The sequence below is a fragment of the Mauremys mutica genome, chromosome 3 (assembly GCF_020497125.1).
Source record: "Mauremys mutica isolate MM-2020 ecotype Southern chromosome 3, ASM2049712v1, whole genome shotgun sequence".
Lineage (NCBI taxonomy): Eukaryota > Metazoa > Chordata > Testudines > Geoemydidae > Mauremys > Mauremys mutica.
Genome location: NC_059074.1, coordinates 49,911,088 through 49,925,042, shown reverse-complemented (window position 1 = coordinate 49,925,042; position 13,955 = coordinate 49,911,088). Strand labels below are relative to the sequence as shown.

Here is a 13,955-nt window from a genome sequence, read left to right as displayed (position 1 = left end):
GCTGGTGGGCACCAGCCGAAGAACTACTGCGGCGGTGGAGCACCCGCCGAAACACCGCCGAATTTCAGCGAGAGGCGTCCTCGCCAAAATTGGGGGCGACACCTCTCGATGACATCACTTGTCGGCAAGAAGTGTCGTCATCGAGAGGCATCCCTGCCGAAATGCCACTGAAATTCGGCAGCATTTCGGCGGGTGCTCTCCCAGGGGCCAGGATGCAGGCGCATTAAGATGCCCCCGCGAGCACCATGGCGCCCGCGGGCACCGCGTTGGGGACCACTGGCTAAGAGGGTAAATGTAATTCTTGGAAGTATAAGCAGGGGAATATCGAGTACGAATAGGACGATGGTATTCCATATATGGCAGTAGTAAGACCATTACTGAATACAATATCCAGTTCTGGTGCCCACAATTCAAACAGGATGTAGAAAAATTGGAGAGGCTTCAGGAAAGAGCTACATGGAAAACATGCCTTATCGGGAGAGACTAAAGAAGCTCAGTCTATTTAGTGTATCTAAAAGATATGCCATAGCTCAAATACAAGTTATGGGCTTGATGCAGAAATTATCAAGAAGTCCTTTGTTTATGCTATGCAGGAGGTCAGACTGATGATAATTAATGGTCACTTCTGGTCTTAAAATCTATGAATCTAAGGATTTGTCTACACTTAAAATGCAACAGCAGCTCAGCTGGGCCACTGCAGCTGGGCTGCTGTAGCACTTCTGTGTAGACATTACCTACACGGATGGAAGAGATTCTACCATCAGCATAAGTAATCTACCTCCCCGAGAGGCGGTAGATAGGTCTTCTGTTGACCTAGAACTGTCTATCTGGGGACTTACTCTGTCTTAACAATGCCACTCAGGTGTGGATTTTTCACACCCCTGATTGATGTAGTTAAACAGACCTAATTTTCTAGTGTAGACCGGTCTAAGAATCTATGAAGTTTTGTAAGGCTGATAGAATCTGACCCTCAGTCATATACGCTATAACTTTTATTGAAATATCTATTTTGGGGATTGTGATATAATGCTTTAATTCCTCCTTTTCTAAAATATTTCTAAAGACACTGGAAATATGTAGCCTTTCAGATTGCAGTAGCTACACCTTCAGGCAGAAAAAAGCTCTGAAAATATGCAGATTACAGTCTCTGAATTGTCATGATGATAAATTAAATAGGTACCACTTCACAATTCTTGTTAGGTTCTGATGCAATAATGATGCAATACCAAAAATATGAACGTATGCTATGTGCTTTGAACTACAAAAGTGTGTTGTACTACTTTGATCTTCCTCAGTATTCTGTATCTTAACTGCTTCTCATTCCATTCTCTTTTCACAGGTTAATAAGACTGGAAAGTTGGAAGAAATGTAATGACAAGCAAATCAAAACACAGCATTTTGAAAGGTCAAAATGGGACATTACATCCTTATTATCCCAAGAATACAAGAGTGTAATACCATGGCACTATTTTCCAGTGAAAAAAGATTTTAATCAAGAGCTGAAAATGGAACAACTTTATTTCTTTCTTGTGACAAAGATTATAACAAGGCTGTGAAATAAATCTCTTCCTGTTGTAATCTTCCAAGTGTGGATCCTACTTGTATGTCAAAGACCTAAACTATACCAAAGAGTTCATACCCATATTATGCCTTTCATCAGTATCTATAACTATATACAGTGGATATCTTTTAGAATTCAACATTTGCCTTCTGAAATCACACTTGCCCATTTTAGCTGACGCATTGCATCTCTGTTTTACATTAGCTCCTTCCTCAAGGTATGGAGACATTTTAAAGCAAAGGAATTTACAGTGCATCCAATAGCTTAGTAACAAACTACTAAATATATGAAACTGTCATGATCTGATCTGTCGAGTTTAGTCATTACACACGTGAAGACTCTTCCTCTAGGACTACAGGTCTGAGGAAACAAAAGCTAAGCTATAAGAGAAATGTTACATTTTTAAACACCTAAACATACCTTTAAGGTTCCTGTGACCAAGACTATTTCTAATTATTGAGCAAATAATGTAATTAAAATTAAAGGTAGACACGTGAAAAGCAGAGCTCTTGTTTACTAGCTAAAAACCCCTCTGCTTATCCAGCTTGATATTTGAGGAGTTTGATACAATGTGTAGAATTACAGTTTAGGTGTTAGTAATGTTAAAATCTGTTATGCAAAAACATTAAATTCTTTCAAACCATAACCAGCTTTTAAATATTGTTAGTGCTATTGGTATGGGTGGATCCTGCTCAAGATCTGTCAGGTAAAAATTAAGAGAAGACAAAGTGATGTTCATATATGTATTTTCCAGGGAAATATGCCTGAAGAAATTCCATCTTCATGATACTTTCAAGTCAGCATCTTGCTGAGGAAAGCCATTTAGCTTTGGTGGCTTGGACATGACAGCACCAAGAGATGTTTGGTTTCCCATGTTTTGGTTTTAAGTGAACAACCACTCTCTGGTACTTGAGCTTTACCCTAGTCATGCACATTACTTTGTCCTCTCTGATTGCCCTGCCATAGTTCAGTGATAAGGAAGGGGGGAGATCAGGTGACTTGATCCAAAAAATTTTTCCAGGCCTTGAGTACAAAAAGTGTTTGTTTGTTTTTCCTTTCCTTGTTGATTTCCTTTTCCACTAGAGACTGCAGATGCATGTCATCCTTTTTTTTCAGCTATAAGGTAGAATAGTTTTTCAATGTACTCACAATCTGCAACATATTTTGAAATTTCAAAGATTTTGCAAAACTACACATAAAAAATCCTTAATGGTTGTTCATTTCATAAGTATCTATAGAAATTAATGTTTTCTTAGTGTCTAAAAAATTCCGCAAACTGCAGTTTAACGTATTATGTCTGGTTCTTTGTAACTTAAGATAATTTGTTAGTTATGAAACTAAAATTGCTGTACTGAACTCTCCTCTGTAATAATGCGCCTACTGTTAATATGAGGATGCAGGTATACAGACAATACGAAACAGTAAACGGTATGACACCTTGTTTGTGAATTTATTAAATCTTTATAACATAAATCCACTAACATCCTCCTTGCATTTGAAATTTGTACTAATATATCTGAGTGCATATAAACATGCTGCTAAGAAATCATCATAGATTTCATTGTATAGAAGGGATCGGCAACTTTTGGCACACAGCTCGCCAGGGTAACCATCCTGGTGGGCCGGGCCGGGCTGGACCAGTTTGTTTACCTGCCGCATCCACAGTTTCGGCCAATTGCAGCTCCCACTGGCCGCAGTTCACCATCCCGGTCCCTGTTGTATACCTTTTTTCCTAGATATGGACAAAACGACATTAACACCTATGATTAGATGGAGAATTTCAGCTTTTGATAGGACACTGTGCTTACACTTTTCATACTGTGCATTTTAAAAACTATGTATTTGTATAGTCACACAGTAGACTGCAATATTTATAATGAAACCAGAACGGAACATCAAGTAACTTTTTGGTGGTTGTTATATACTCTTTTCAGTTTTGCCTTTGTGATTAGGTTGTTACTGTTGTCATTTGTAACATTACCCAAAGTTCCCTATGCTTAGCACAGGAAATTCCTAGGAAATACTATGACTACCAGAGGCATCATTGTTTAGTTACCGCATGCAAATTAGGAGTTATAAAGGGTAATTTATTTGTTGAAAACACTCAGAATAGTCACATGTACACCAGAGATCCAAACCATAGAATCATAGACTATCAGGGTTGGAAGGGACCTCAGGAGGAACAGGATCACATGATTTCCTATGAGCAGAACTCCTTACTTATACATAAATGAAAAGAGATGAGGGGTGGGGAAGAGTCTTTTGTTAAAATAGGAACAAGATTGAGGTAGAGGAGAAGAAAGAGGAAGGTGATATGTGAATGGAAGGTGTTTGGTAAAGGAGCAGAAAAGGATAAGGTCCATGATGGAGCAAGCCCATTGAGCTTTTTAAAAACAAGGAGGGTTTCTTTTTAATGGATTCTTGAAATAAATGGCCCAATTTACAATAGACTGTTTTTGAAACTCACACAAGTGGAGGCTGCATATTGGGCCTCACTGAAAATGTACTCCTTTGTGTGCACAAATGTGGATTTGCATGTGCAGTTGGGTTCATGGCATGTTTTGTAGGTTCAACAGGCCATAGGGGCACATAGTTGAAGCCTGACAAAGTGGGTGCTCCCACAATGTGTATATAACAAAAATAAAAAACAAATGCAAGTACCTCCAGGGAATAGTACCGACAGCTCAAAATCTAGCTTTGGATGTATGTGCATTTGTTTTGTATTTTTGTCTCACACAACCCATTAGTTAGTATTTTATGTATAAATAAACTATAAACTGGAAAATACACTAACGACCCATGAAAGGAAAGCAGTTGCATTATTAAAGAGAGGTAAACATAATTTGACATGAAAGGCATTTTTAGAGACAGTAGATTCTGTCTGATTTACCAGTGTGCACACAGCAGTTAATATATCTTTCACCATTACTACCACCTGACAGCTGTTCAGCATCCTATGGGAAATACAATGGTGGTCACAGTCCAGTTCACAGTGGACAGGTGTCAACGTTACAGAAATTGCCACCCCGGTACTAACTGGCACATTTGTTGACATTCTCGGCAGAGAGGCCAGTGATTGAGTGAGCATGGAGACTGAATTGCAAGCTCCACTGAAGTGAGAGAATCTGGGCCCAATCCTTCTCACTGAGTGGCAGTTCAGCAATATATTTCAACTGGTATAGGATTGGGCCCACTGTCTTTTTACTTGCCTTGTATGTCACATGACAGTTTAGGCACCTTCTTGGGACTCTATAGCTTACCTGCCAACATTGGTCAACAAAAAGCCAGTAGATTTAAATTTGCATAAATGAATGATGGGTGAATTAGAAGACATGGTGACAGTGCAGGGCTGCCAGCTCCTCTCCCTTGGTGTGGGCAATGTTGTGCAGAGTGCATGCTAGCCTCTCCCACTGCTCTCATCATTGGGATGCCTGGAAAAAAGCCCAACACCGTCACCAATTCCTCTAACTCTGATCTGTGGAAATAGGATGGGGTTGTTAGTTCCTCTGCCAGCAGATGAGATGGAGGGGTACTCTCTCCCTTCATATCCTTACCCCCTTTCAAGTCTCTTTGGCCTGAAGGTTTTCTTCCCACGTCCCCAGGCAAAGCCTGGAATGGGAGACCAACAGCTGGAGTTGCAGACTCTACACTTGCAGGGGGGCAGAGGGAGGAATGAGAATGACCTAGTGCACATGCTGAGGAACTAAGCTGGCCCTAACCACATTACAGCAGCTCTGATTGGCTGTCTTCCCCAGGAGGCTGGATATTATGGAATACAGCCACTAAGAGGGGTTTTCTTTCACAACTAGGTCTGAAAAGATATAGTGCAACCTGTGGATTTAACAGGTCTGATGTAAGACAGTTCGCACTATGACTGTCCGTGTTATACCTGCATAGAAGATTTCAGTCTCCAGATCTAACAATCTATCACCTTTCATGAGCACTACAGTGAGCTGCATGGTACCCTACACATCACTATTCTGCACATTAATAAATTCAGGTTAGATAGACATGTCTTGTAGATTTAAACCATAACACAACTGAAGCTGTGCAAGCACAAGATATAAATAAAATCCACAATGCTATATAGTTGCTGTCATTCATTTGTTCCTGAAGAACATGAGCACAAGACAGGTTTAGCTATTAAAAGAGAGGATTTCTTTAAACAACATTTTGTGTAAGGTGGTAATGGGGGTAAATGGCAACTTTTTATGCAGGCAAGGAAAAACTCCATTTTAAACCAATTCTCTACAGGGTTATCATCTATGAGTTGCTCTTTTTTTTTTTCAAACTGTAGATATGTCTGCACTTTTGCTGTCATGTAGTGTACAGACATTGTCTGCCCAGCTAACATGGGTTTAACTAGCAGTGTAGATGGTGAGGCACTGCTAAGGTGAGCCGAGTACAGCCATGCCAGAATCTTAGAATATAGACTCTACACAGCGCGCTATACACCCAAGCAGTGTCTCTTGCAGCTACACTGCTATTTTTAGTATTGTACTGTCCCGCTGCTGGAGTCTTTCACTGATACATGTCACTATATACCACAATGAGTGTGGACGCAGCCTGCTTTTCCCTGTGGCACCTAGCTACACGTGCCCTACATGCCATTGCAAGTGTAAATAAGGCCTATTTGTCAATAGAGTGGATGTTTTCTAGTGGTTAGAGACGAAGTCGAGTTCTTGCCTCAACTTGCCTCCTGATGTGGGTGAGTGAGTGGCTTTTAGCAAGCAAAAGTTTACAAACTGCCATACCGGATCAGACCAATGTATCTAGCCCAGTATCCTGGCACTAATAGTAGCCAGTACCAGAGCTTCAGGGGAGAGATTATGGCAAATGGCGTGATCCACCCACTCTCCATCTCCTGGATTCTGGCAGTCAGAGCGTTAGGGTTGCCCTCTGCATGGGGTTGCATCCCTGACAACCTTAGCTAATAGCTACTGCTGGACCTATCCACCATGAATTTAACTAGTTCTTTTTTAAAACGCAGTTATACTTTTGGCCATTATAACATCCCATAGCAATAAGTTCCACAGTTTAACTGTGCATTGTGTGAACAAATACTTCCTCCTGTCTGTATTAAACCTGCTGCCTATTAATTTCACCAGGTGACATCCTTACACACCCAGTTTTTGTATTGTAGAAAAGGGTAAATCACACTTATTACCTTTTCCACCCCATTCATGATTTGATAGCGCTCTCTCATGTCCACCCTAGTCATCTCTTTTCTAAACTGACCAGCCCTATGCTTTATAGTCTGTCCTCATATGGAAGCCGTGCCATACCCTTGATTTCTGTTGTCCCTCTCTGAATCTTTACCAGTTCCACTATATCGTTTTTGAGCTAAGATTACCAGAACTGCACACAGTATTCATGGAGTGGGCAGACCATGGCTTTATATAGAGGCATTATATTTTCCAGCCCTTTCCTAATAGTTCCTAACTTTCTCTTAGCCTTTTTGATGCTGCTTAAATTTTCAGAGACCTATCCATGCTGATGCCAAGATCTCTTTCATGAAGGGTAACAGCTAATTTAGAACCCATTATTCTATATGTGCAGTCAGGATTATTTTTTTCCAGTGTGCATTATTTTGAACTTATCAAGGTTGAACTTCATCTCCCATTTTGTTGCCCCGTTACCCAGTTTTGTGAGAGTCCTCTGTAACACTTCACAGTCAGCTTTGTTCTTAACTACCTTGAATAATTTTTGTATTATCTGCAAACTTTGGCACTTCACCTCTCATGCCCTTTTCCAGCTCATTCATGAATATGTTGACCCTGCTGTTTCATTATCTCTCTGTTGTGAAAACTGACCATTTATCCCTACCCCCATTGTTTCCTGTCTTTTAACCAGTTATTGACCCATGAGAGGACCTTTCCTGTAAACCCATGACTACTTAGTTTCCTTAAGAGCCTTTGGTGAAAGGCCTTGTCAAAGGCTTTCTGAAAGTCCAAGTACACTATAGCCACTGCATCAGCCTTGTCCATAGATTGGTGAGGCATGATTTCCCTTCACAAAAGCTGTGTTGACACTTCCCCAACAAACTGTGTTTATCTATGGAGCCGATACCTCTGTTGTTTACTATAATTTCTACCAGTTTGCCCACTACTGAAGTTAGTTACATTAGCTACCTTCCAGTTGTCTGGTACAGAACTGTGTGTCAGTGATAGATTGTATGCTACAACTAGTATCTCTTCAGTTTCATATCTAAGTTCCTTCTTGGGTGAATTCCACCTGGTCCTGGTGACTTATTACTGTTCATCGATTTGTTCTAAAACCTCTTCTATAGACACATCAGCCTGGGACAGTATTTCAGATTTCTCACCCACAAGGGTAGCTGTGAAGTAGATATCTCCCTCACATCTGCTGCAGTGATGATGGATGCAAAGAATTCATTTCGCTTTTCTGTAGTGGCCTTGTCTTCCTTGAATGTTCTTTGACACCTTGCTTGTCCATCTTGCTTGTCCCACTGCCCGTTTGTTTCTGGTGTACCTAAAAAAATTCTAACTGTTAGTTCTCAAATTATTTCTTCGCCTGGCTTTTTACACTTAACCTGCCGGAGTTTATGCACCTTCATATTATTCTCATTGGGATTTGACTTTCAATTTTTAAAAAATACGTTTTTGCCTCTAATGGCCTCCATTACTCTGCTGTTTCGCCATAGTGGCATTTTTTGATCATCTTATTGTCTTTTCTTAGTTGCCATATACATTTGGTCTGATGTTTTTAAATAATCCCTGTGCTACTTTCAGGCATTTGACCCTTGTGCAGCTCCTTTTAATTGCTAACAAGTATCATCATTTTTGTATATTTCCCCCTTTTAAAGTTAAATGTTACTGTCATGGTTTTTTTGTTTTTTGTTTTTTGTTTTGTTGTTATCCCTCCCCCCCCCCCCCAGGATGTTAAATTTAATTACATTATGATCGTATTACCCCATGGTTCAGCTATAGTTACCTCTTGGACCAGGACCTGTGCCACTTAGGACTAAATCAGGAATTGTCTCTCCCCTTGTGGGTTCCAGGACTAGCTGCTCCAAGTTATTAATGGTGTCTAGAAATTCTGTCTCTGTATCACAACCTGGGATTACATTTACCCAGTCAGTTTAGGGTAGTTTAAAGCACCCATTGATTTTCTACTTTTGTAGCCTCTCTAACCTCCCTTAGCATTTCACAACCACTGTCACCATCCTGGTCAGGTGAGTAGTATATCCCTACTGCTATACTCTTTAATCAAGCATAGAAATTCTAGCCATAGAGATTCGATGGTACAGTTTGTTACATGTCAGATTTTTTACCTTATTTGACTCTGCTTTCTTTAACATATAATGCCATATAATTTGTCTAACTCAGATTCATTGTGAGAATGATTTCCTACTGCTTTAAAATCCTTTGATGGACGCAACATGAAAGTTCAAAGGACTGTATTGTTACAATATATGAAACTGCTGGTTTCTTAATTAGGTGAACTTAAACTCCCTGCCATGTGCTTCCTAGGCAGTAACTGTTTTGCCTGTCTCTACTTTAATTAAATTAGCTAACATATTTTACCCATTTTCCCATTTCTATACAACCTCAGATTGTCCAAATCAGTGTTTAAAATTAATTTTCCTTTGGAATACAGAAATCTAGACTGCTCTTATTCAAATTATCACTTAACTTTTAAAGATATCTAGACCTACAGATAAATACAACACAGATCAGCCAGGTCTGACTTTAGGATTTAAAAAAAATAAAAGGAACTAAAATAGGTGTTAAATTTGAGTGCAATTATCCTCAGCAGCTAGAGCACAGAGAGGTTACTGATGCTTGTTATTTCTACATTCTGAATGAAATGTAGACTTGAGAAAACCAGGGGAGTTCTCCTTCTCTGTGATGAAGGCCAAAACTTCTGAACTTGAAGAACATGATGATGTATATAAGAAAATGAGAAAAGTAAGTTTAAAAAAAGACAGAAAAGTGTGTTGAAAGGGCAACTATAAATCATAAAGGGCTGAAAAAATTCTAATGAGTCTGATGATTATGTGCTTCCAGCATTTTATCTGAAGCTCACCTCTCATTAGAGATTGTGAGATTACATGTACAATTACAAAGGCTTGAAAAATACATGGGGCTAGATTCTGAGCCACTTCCATCGGTTTTATACCAATGTAACACCAATGACTTGAACTGATTTTTTTTTAAATTTACACCGTACATGTAAATTGAGACCAGCCTGTACTCTTTTTTTACCTTCAATGTTAATAAAAAGCAACAGATGATATACTGTGTTCCCCAAGCCATCCTGGAAAAAGAACTGTTAGCCTAATGGGGGAAGAGGTGGTGGGGAGAGAGAATAGTGGAAGATTGTTAAATGTTTTCTCTCTAGTCTAATTGAGAGAGAGAGAGTGCGTGTGTGTGAGAGAAATATACACTGAGCTAATTTCTTCTAGCCTTTAACTGAAAGAGACTTCTTGTTAAGTAGAACTGAAAGAGACAGAGAGATATAACACTATGAAGGATCAGTTTTGCTCCCATTGAAATGAGTGACAGTACCCCCACTGACTGCAGCAGCATTGTGAGGTATAGATCCTAGGGGTGGATCCTAAAGATGTGGTCAGCTGATCAAGTGAGCAGAGGAAGCCACATGACATCACTGTGTTCTTTGAGTTGGCTGAATCCTGAACTGAACAATACCTGAGATGTGAAGTGCAGGTGTCTACGCTAAGCCTCCTGCCTAGAGTTTTTATTTCCTCCCCTCCCCTCCTTGTTTCTCTTCCCAGTCTTTTATTTATTTATTTATTTATTTATTGGCCTTCTGTCTAAAAGAAGAAGTAATCCAGCTTAGACAACTATAACAAATCTAAACTTGCAACACTGCTAGGAAAAGCAAGCTAAGAGCAATGAGTTAGTCTGATTCTGGTAAAGGTTTGCCTGGGCTTAGAAGCGCTAATAAGGGCATGTCCCGTGTGCTGCACCTGTGATTTTTTCAGCAGCTAGACTGCAAGTGAGAAAGCGTCAGTGAGAGAAGTGCGGTTTTTGTCAGTTGCTGGTCTTTCTTCCTGTGAGTACGGCCTATGAAACAGAATCAGACTGAAGAGTTACCACCTGAAATGGCTTTCTTATTCCTCCCAACAAAGGCATTCTCAGTACCATTGGAAATACCATCTAAAGGGCTGTCTGGAAAGAATTTAACAGACTTTGTAGGCTAAAAGGAATAAAGGAACCGCTAACATGAAGTTTTATTTTTTAAATTTCAAATGCTTTAACTATTTTTTCTTCTTTTATGAGTGATAAATAAACAATTAAAATGTATTTTTGGTGGCTGTTTGCAATGGGAGTAAGCCAAACATAACTTCATGGAAGCTACAGACTATACGTCACTGTTAGCTATTGTAAAAGTAAGATAAGGGCTTTGTGACCACCTTCAATTTTGAGCCAGACACACTTACTCAATAATACATTAAAATGTACTACACCGTATTGTGTGAAGGATGACAGAATCGGGACATGAACAAATAAGATGAGGTACAGTAACACTTCACTAATCATATTTACCTAATTATTATGTATTGTACTTTCAATTAAGGCAATATTTTCTAAAGTGCTTAAGTGACTTAGGAACCTAAGGCCCATTGACAGTCAATGGGGCTGAGGCATTTTTGAAATTTTCATTCTGAATCTTCATTTCTTGCTCTTCATAATAAAATGAGAGGGTGGGGTGAAAGGGATAAATGAATTGATGTTCAGCCTGAACAGTTATCTATGCTCAGCTTCCATGATGCATATTTGCAAACACCTCTTGCAAGGTGTGAATGACACTTTTCATGAAATTTTCCTTTCTGGTCCATGTTGATTAATTTTCTCTAATTAACTTATACATCTTTAAAAATGGGCATAATTATACATACCTACATTACAGAACTGTAGTGAAGAAAAATTAATAAATGAATGAAAGATACTGTGGCAATGGAGGGCAACATAGGAACCTAGCTAAATAGAAGTGATGCATCAAGTTTCAGCCACATAGTTTCTTCTAATGTTAATACCTAGTTGATGTTTTTTTTTGTTTTGGTTTGGGTTTTTTTGGGGGGGTGGAAAGTGTTTCCTGGGCAAAAAGGAGGTTTTAGAGACTTTTCACCTGTCTGACTGATGTGAAATATCTCCATTTGATGAATTTAATGCTGTTGCTTAGTTACCATTGTTACTGTAAGTTTTATGTGTTAGGTTAGTTATTCAGCAATTCTAAATGGATATTTATTTATTAGTAAAGCTAAATAAGCAAACTAATAATGGGCATACTATGGTAAAAGCACCACTTAACACTTTGAAAATATGAGTTACTCTTTCTTAAAGATAGGGTTGTTCACAATTGACTTTTTTTTTAATTGTATATTTATTACCATTATTAAATTTAAGAGGCTAGAATAACTTTTTACTGGGTCCATCACACCAAAACAGCTACCAAGCTGGGGTGGGATTTACAAGGGAGATTTCAGCTAATCATTGCAGCAATTCACTTTTAGACACCCTGCTGCCAAGTGCAATTCACAACCCTGGTTAGGTGCTCAGGCGTTCTATACAATGCATGGAGGGGAAGAGAAAGAGATTGACAGAAGCTAGCACATTGAGCTGGGAGCCATCTAAGATAGGTAATAGGAAATGCTGAGGAGAGGCCCCACCACACAAAGGGAGTTAGGGACCTAACGCTGGGCCTGAGACACCCATTTCCCACCCTATCCCTCCATTTTGTGAGCCACAGCTGTGAACCCTCTTCTGGAGTTAGAGGCCTAAGGCAGGTCAGCTGTTTTTCAAGAAAAAAACATGGAGGTGGTACCCCCCCCAGTGCTTCATTCTCTTTGAAGTTCTCTGGAAAGGAACTGCAGATTGAGCATCAAGCCAGAATATATCCATCACCTGCACAGTAGGGCAATGAGTATGCCCATCACTGATGGGTATGGCAGCATCATATGGGAGGCAGATGTTGAAGCCCAGGAACTTAAGACACCATCATATTAGGTGTGAACAGGGATGTATGCTTGTACAAAGGAAGGACATGCAGGGTGTATACGCCCCTTATACAGGGAGGTCTAGGAGGCAAGAAATACCTTTATCACTATTCTTAACTAACTTAACAGTAATAATAAAGAAAACCTATCAAAACACTAGCTATAATAAACTTTTAAATTGTGAAAAGATAGCTAGCAAGTTGGTAATAAGGAACGTGGACACCATGAGTTCCATACAGCATAACAGATCAGAATGTGGGTTGTATCTTATCAGCTATCGACACTGCTCCTTATATCATCCCTGATTGTAAACAAGAGGGTGTGAGGAGTGTAGGTGCAGATTCAAGAGAATCTTGTGTGCATGAGCTCTAAGAGTGGAATCTGTGTGGACAGTCACTCAAAGACAAAGTGGCGTTTAGTCCCACTTTTGGATCCCATCCCGTGTCTCCAGACTAATGCAGTTTTCTGTTGAATAAGAAATAATTGCTGTGTCCCAGCTAATGCTGTGTGGTAATTTTTGACTTTTTAGATAGTTGTCATGACCACTGTATGCTGAAAAAACAGCCTGTATATGAGTCATTGTTTTCAGTTCTTGTATAGAGAAACTCTAATGCCACAAGCTTTGAAATAGACACATTGCCCCAGCTCTTTATGAGGACTGAGTACTAAACTCACTTTGATTTAACAATCAAGTTAGCCACTCTGGAAGATATAATTGCCTTGTGAATGTACCTGTGTGAAGTATTTGCTTACAAACATCTTGTAAAATGTCACAGTTAAGAAATTCAGCTCTTGTTAATTCTGATCCCACGGGTACCCATGAACAGACAGACTCAGTATTCAACCAGCCCAAATTGCACACAATGTAAGTTATGGACAGTTTGCATGCAAAAAAGGCTTGAGAGCTCAATGCCCTCCCTGATCCTGTTATGGCTGTATGCAGGGCTGGTCCCTGTGCCCCAATTTAGCACTTGGGACTGATTTCACACCAGCTGCTAATGGTTTAAAGGGGTGGAAAATACAGCTAGGGATTGATGTGGTGTAGAGGCATCCTGCATACTTCCCTTGTATTGTGGTCATTTTTCCTTTTCCCTGCTACACCTTGGCCCCCACAAAGTCTGCTTTGCACTACTCTGGGACTGGGAGCATGACTGAGGAAAAAGGAGTGTGGCTAGACCCTCTGGCATTCCAGTGATCCTCAGCTGTTGAAACAGCTCTTGGAAGGTGTTACAGTCAGCACAATTTAGACCAGCCCTCCAGTTAATATTGGGCAGGATCATGCCTATATTAAGATGATGCTTGTACACGAGTCAATAATAATGTTAGCTCCTAAAATGGAGAGAGCTTTTTGTCTTCATAGCATATTACTCACACTCAGTTGTTCATTCTCTATGCAACTATGAATTATTA

The 13,955-nt window shown here is 39.7% G+C and overlaps 1 protein-coding gene across 2 annotated transcripts in view; it reads left to right on the top strand.

Moving 5' to 3' along the window:
• The window catches only part of KHDRBS2 (KH RNA binding domain containing, signal transduction associated 2), a 620,331-nt gene extending 617,383 nt beyond the window's left edge, over nucleotides 1-2,948 (top strand). For both annotated transcript variants that reach the window (XR_006578577.1, XR_006578576.1), the window contains one exon: nucleotides 1,340-2,948. The gene's annotated coding sequence lies outside the window, so the exon portion shown is untranslated. The remainder of the gene's footprint in view (nucleotides 1-1,339) is intronic.
• Nucleotides 2,949-13,955: the final 11,007 nt, after the last annotated feature.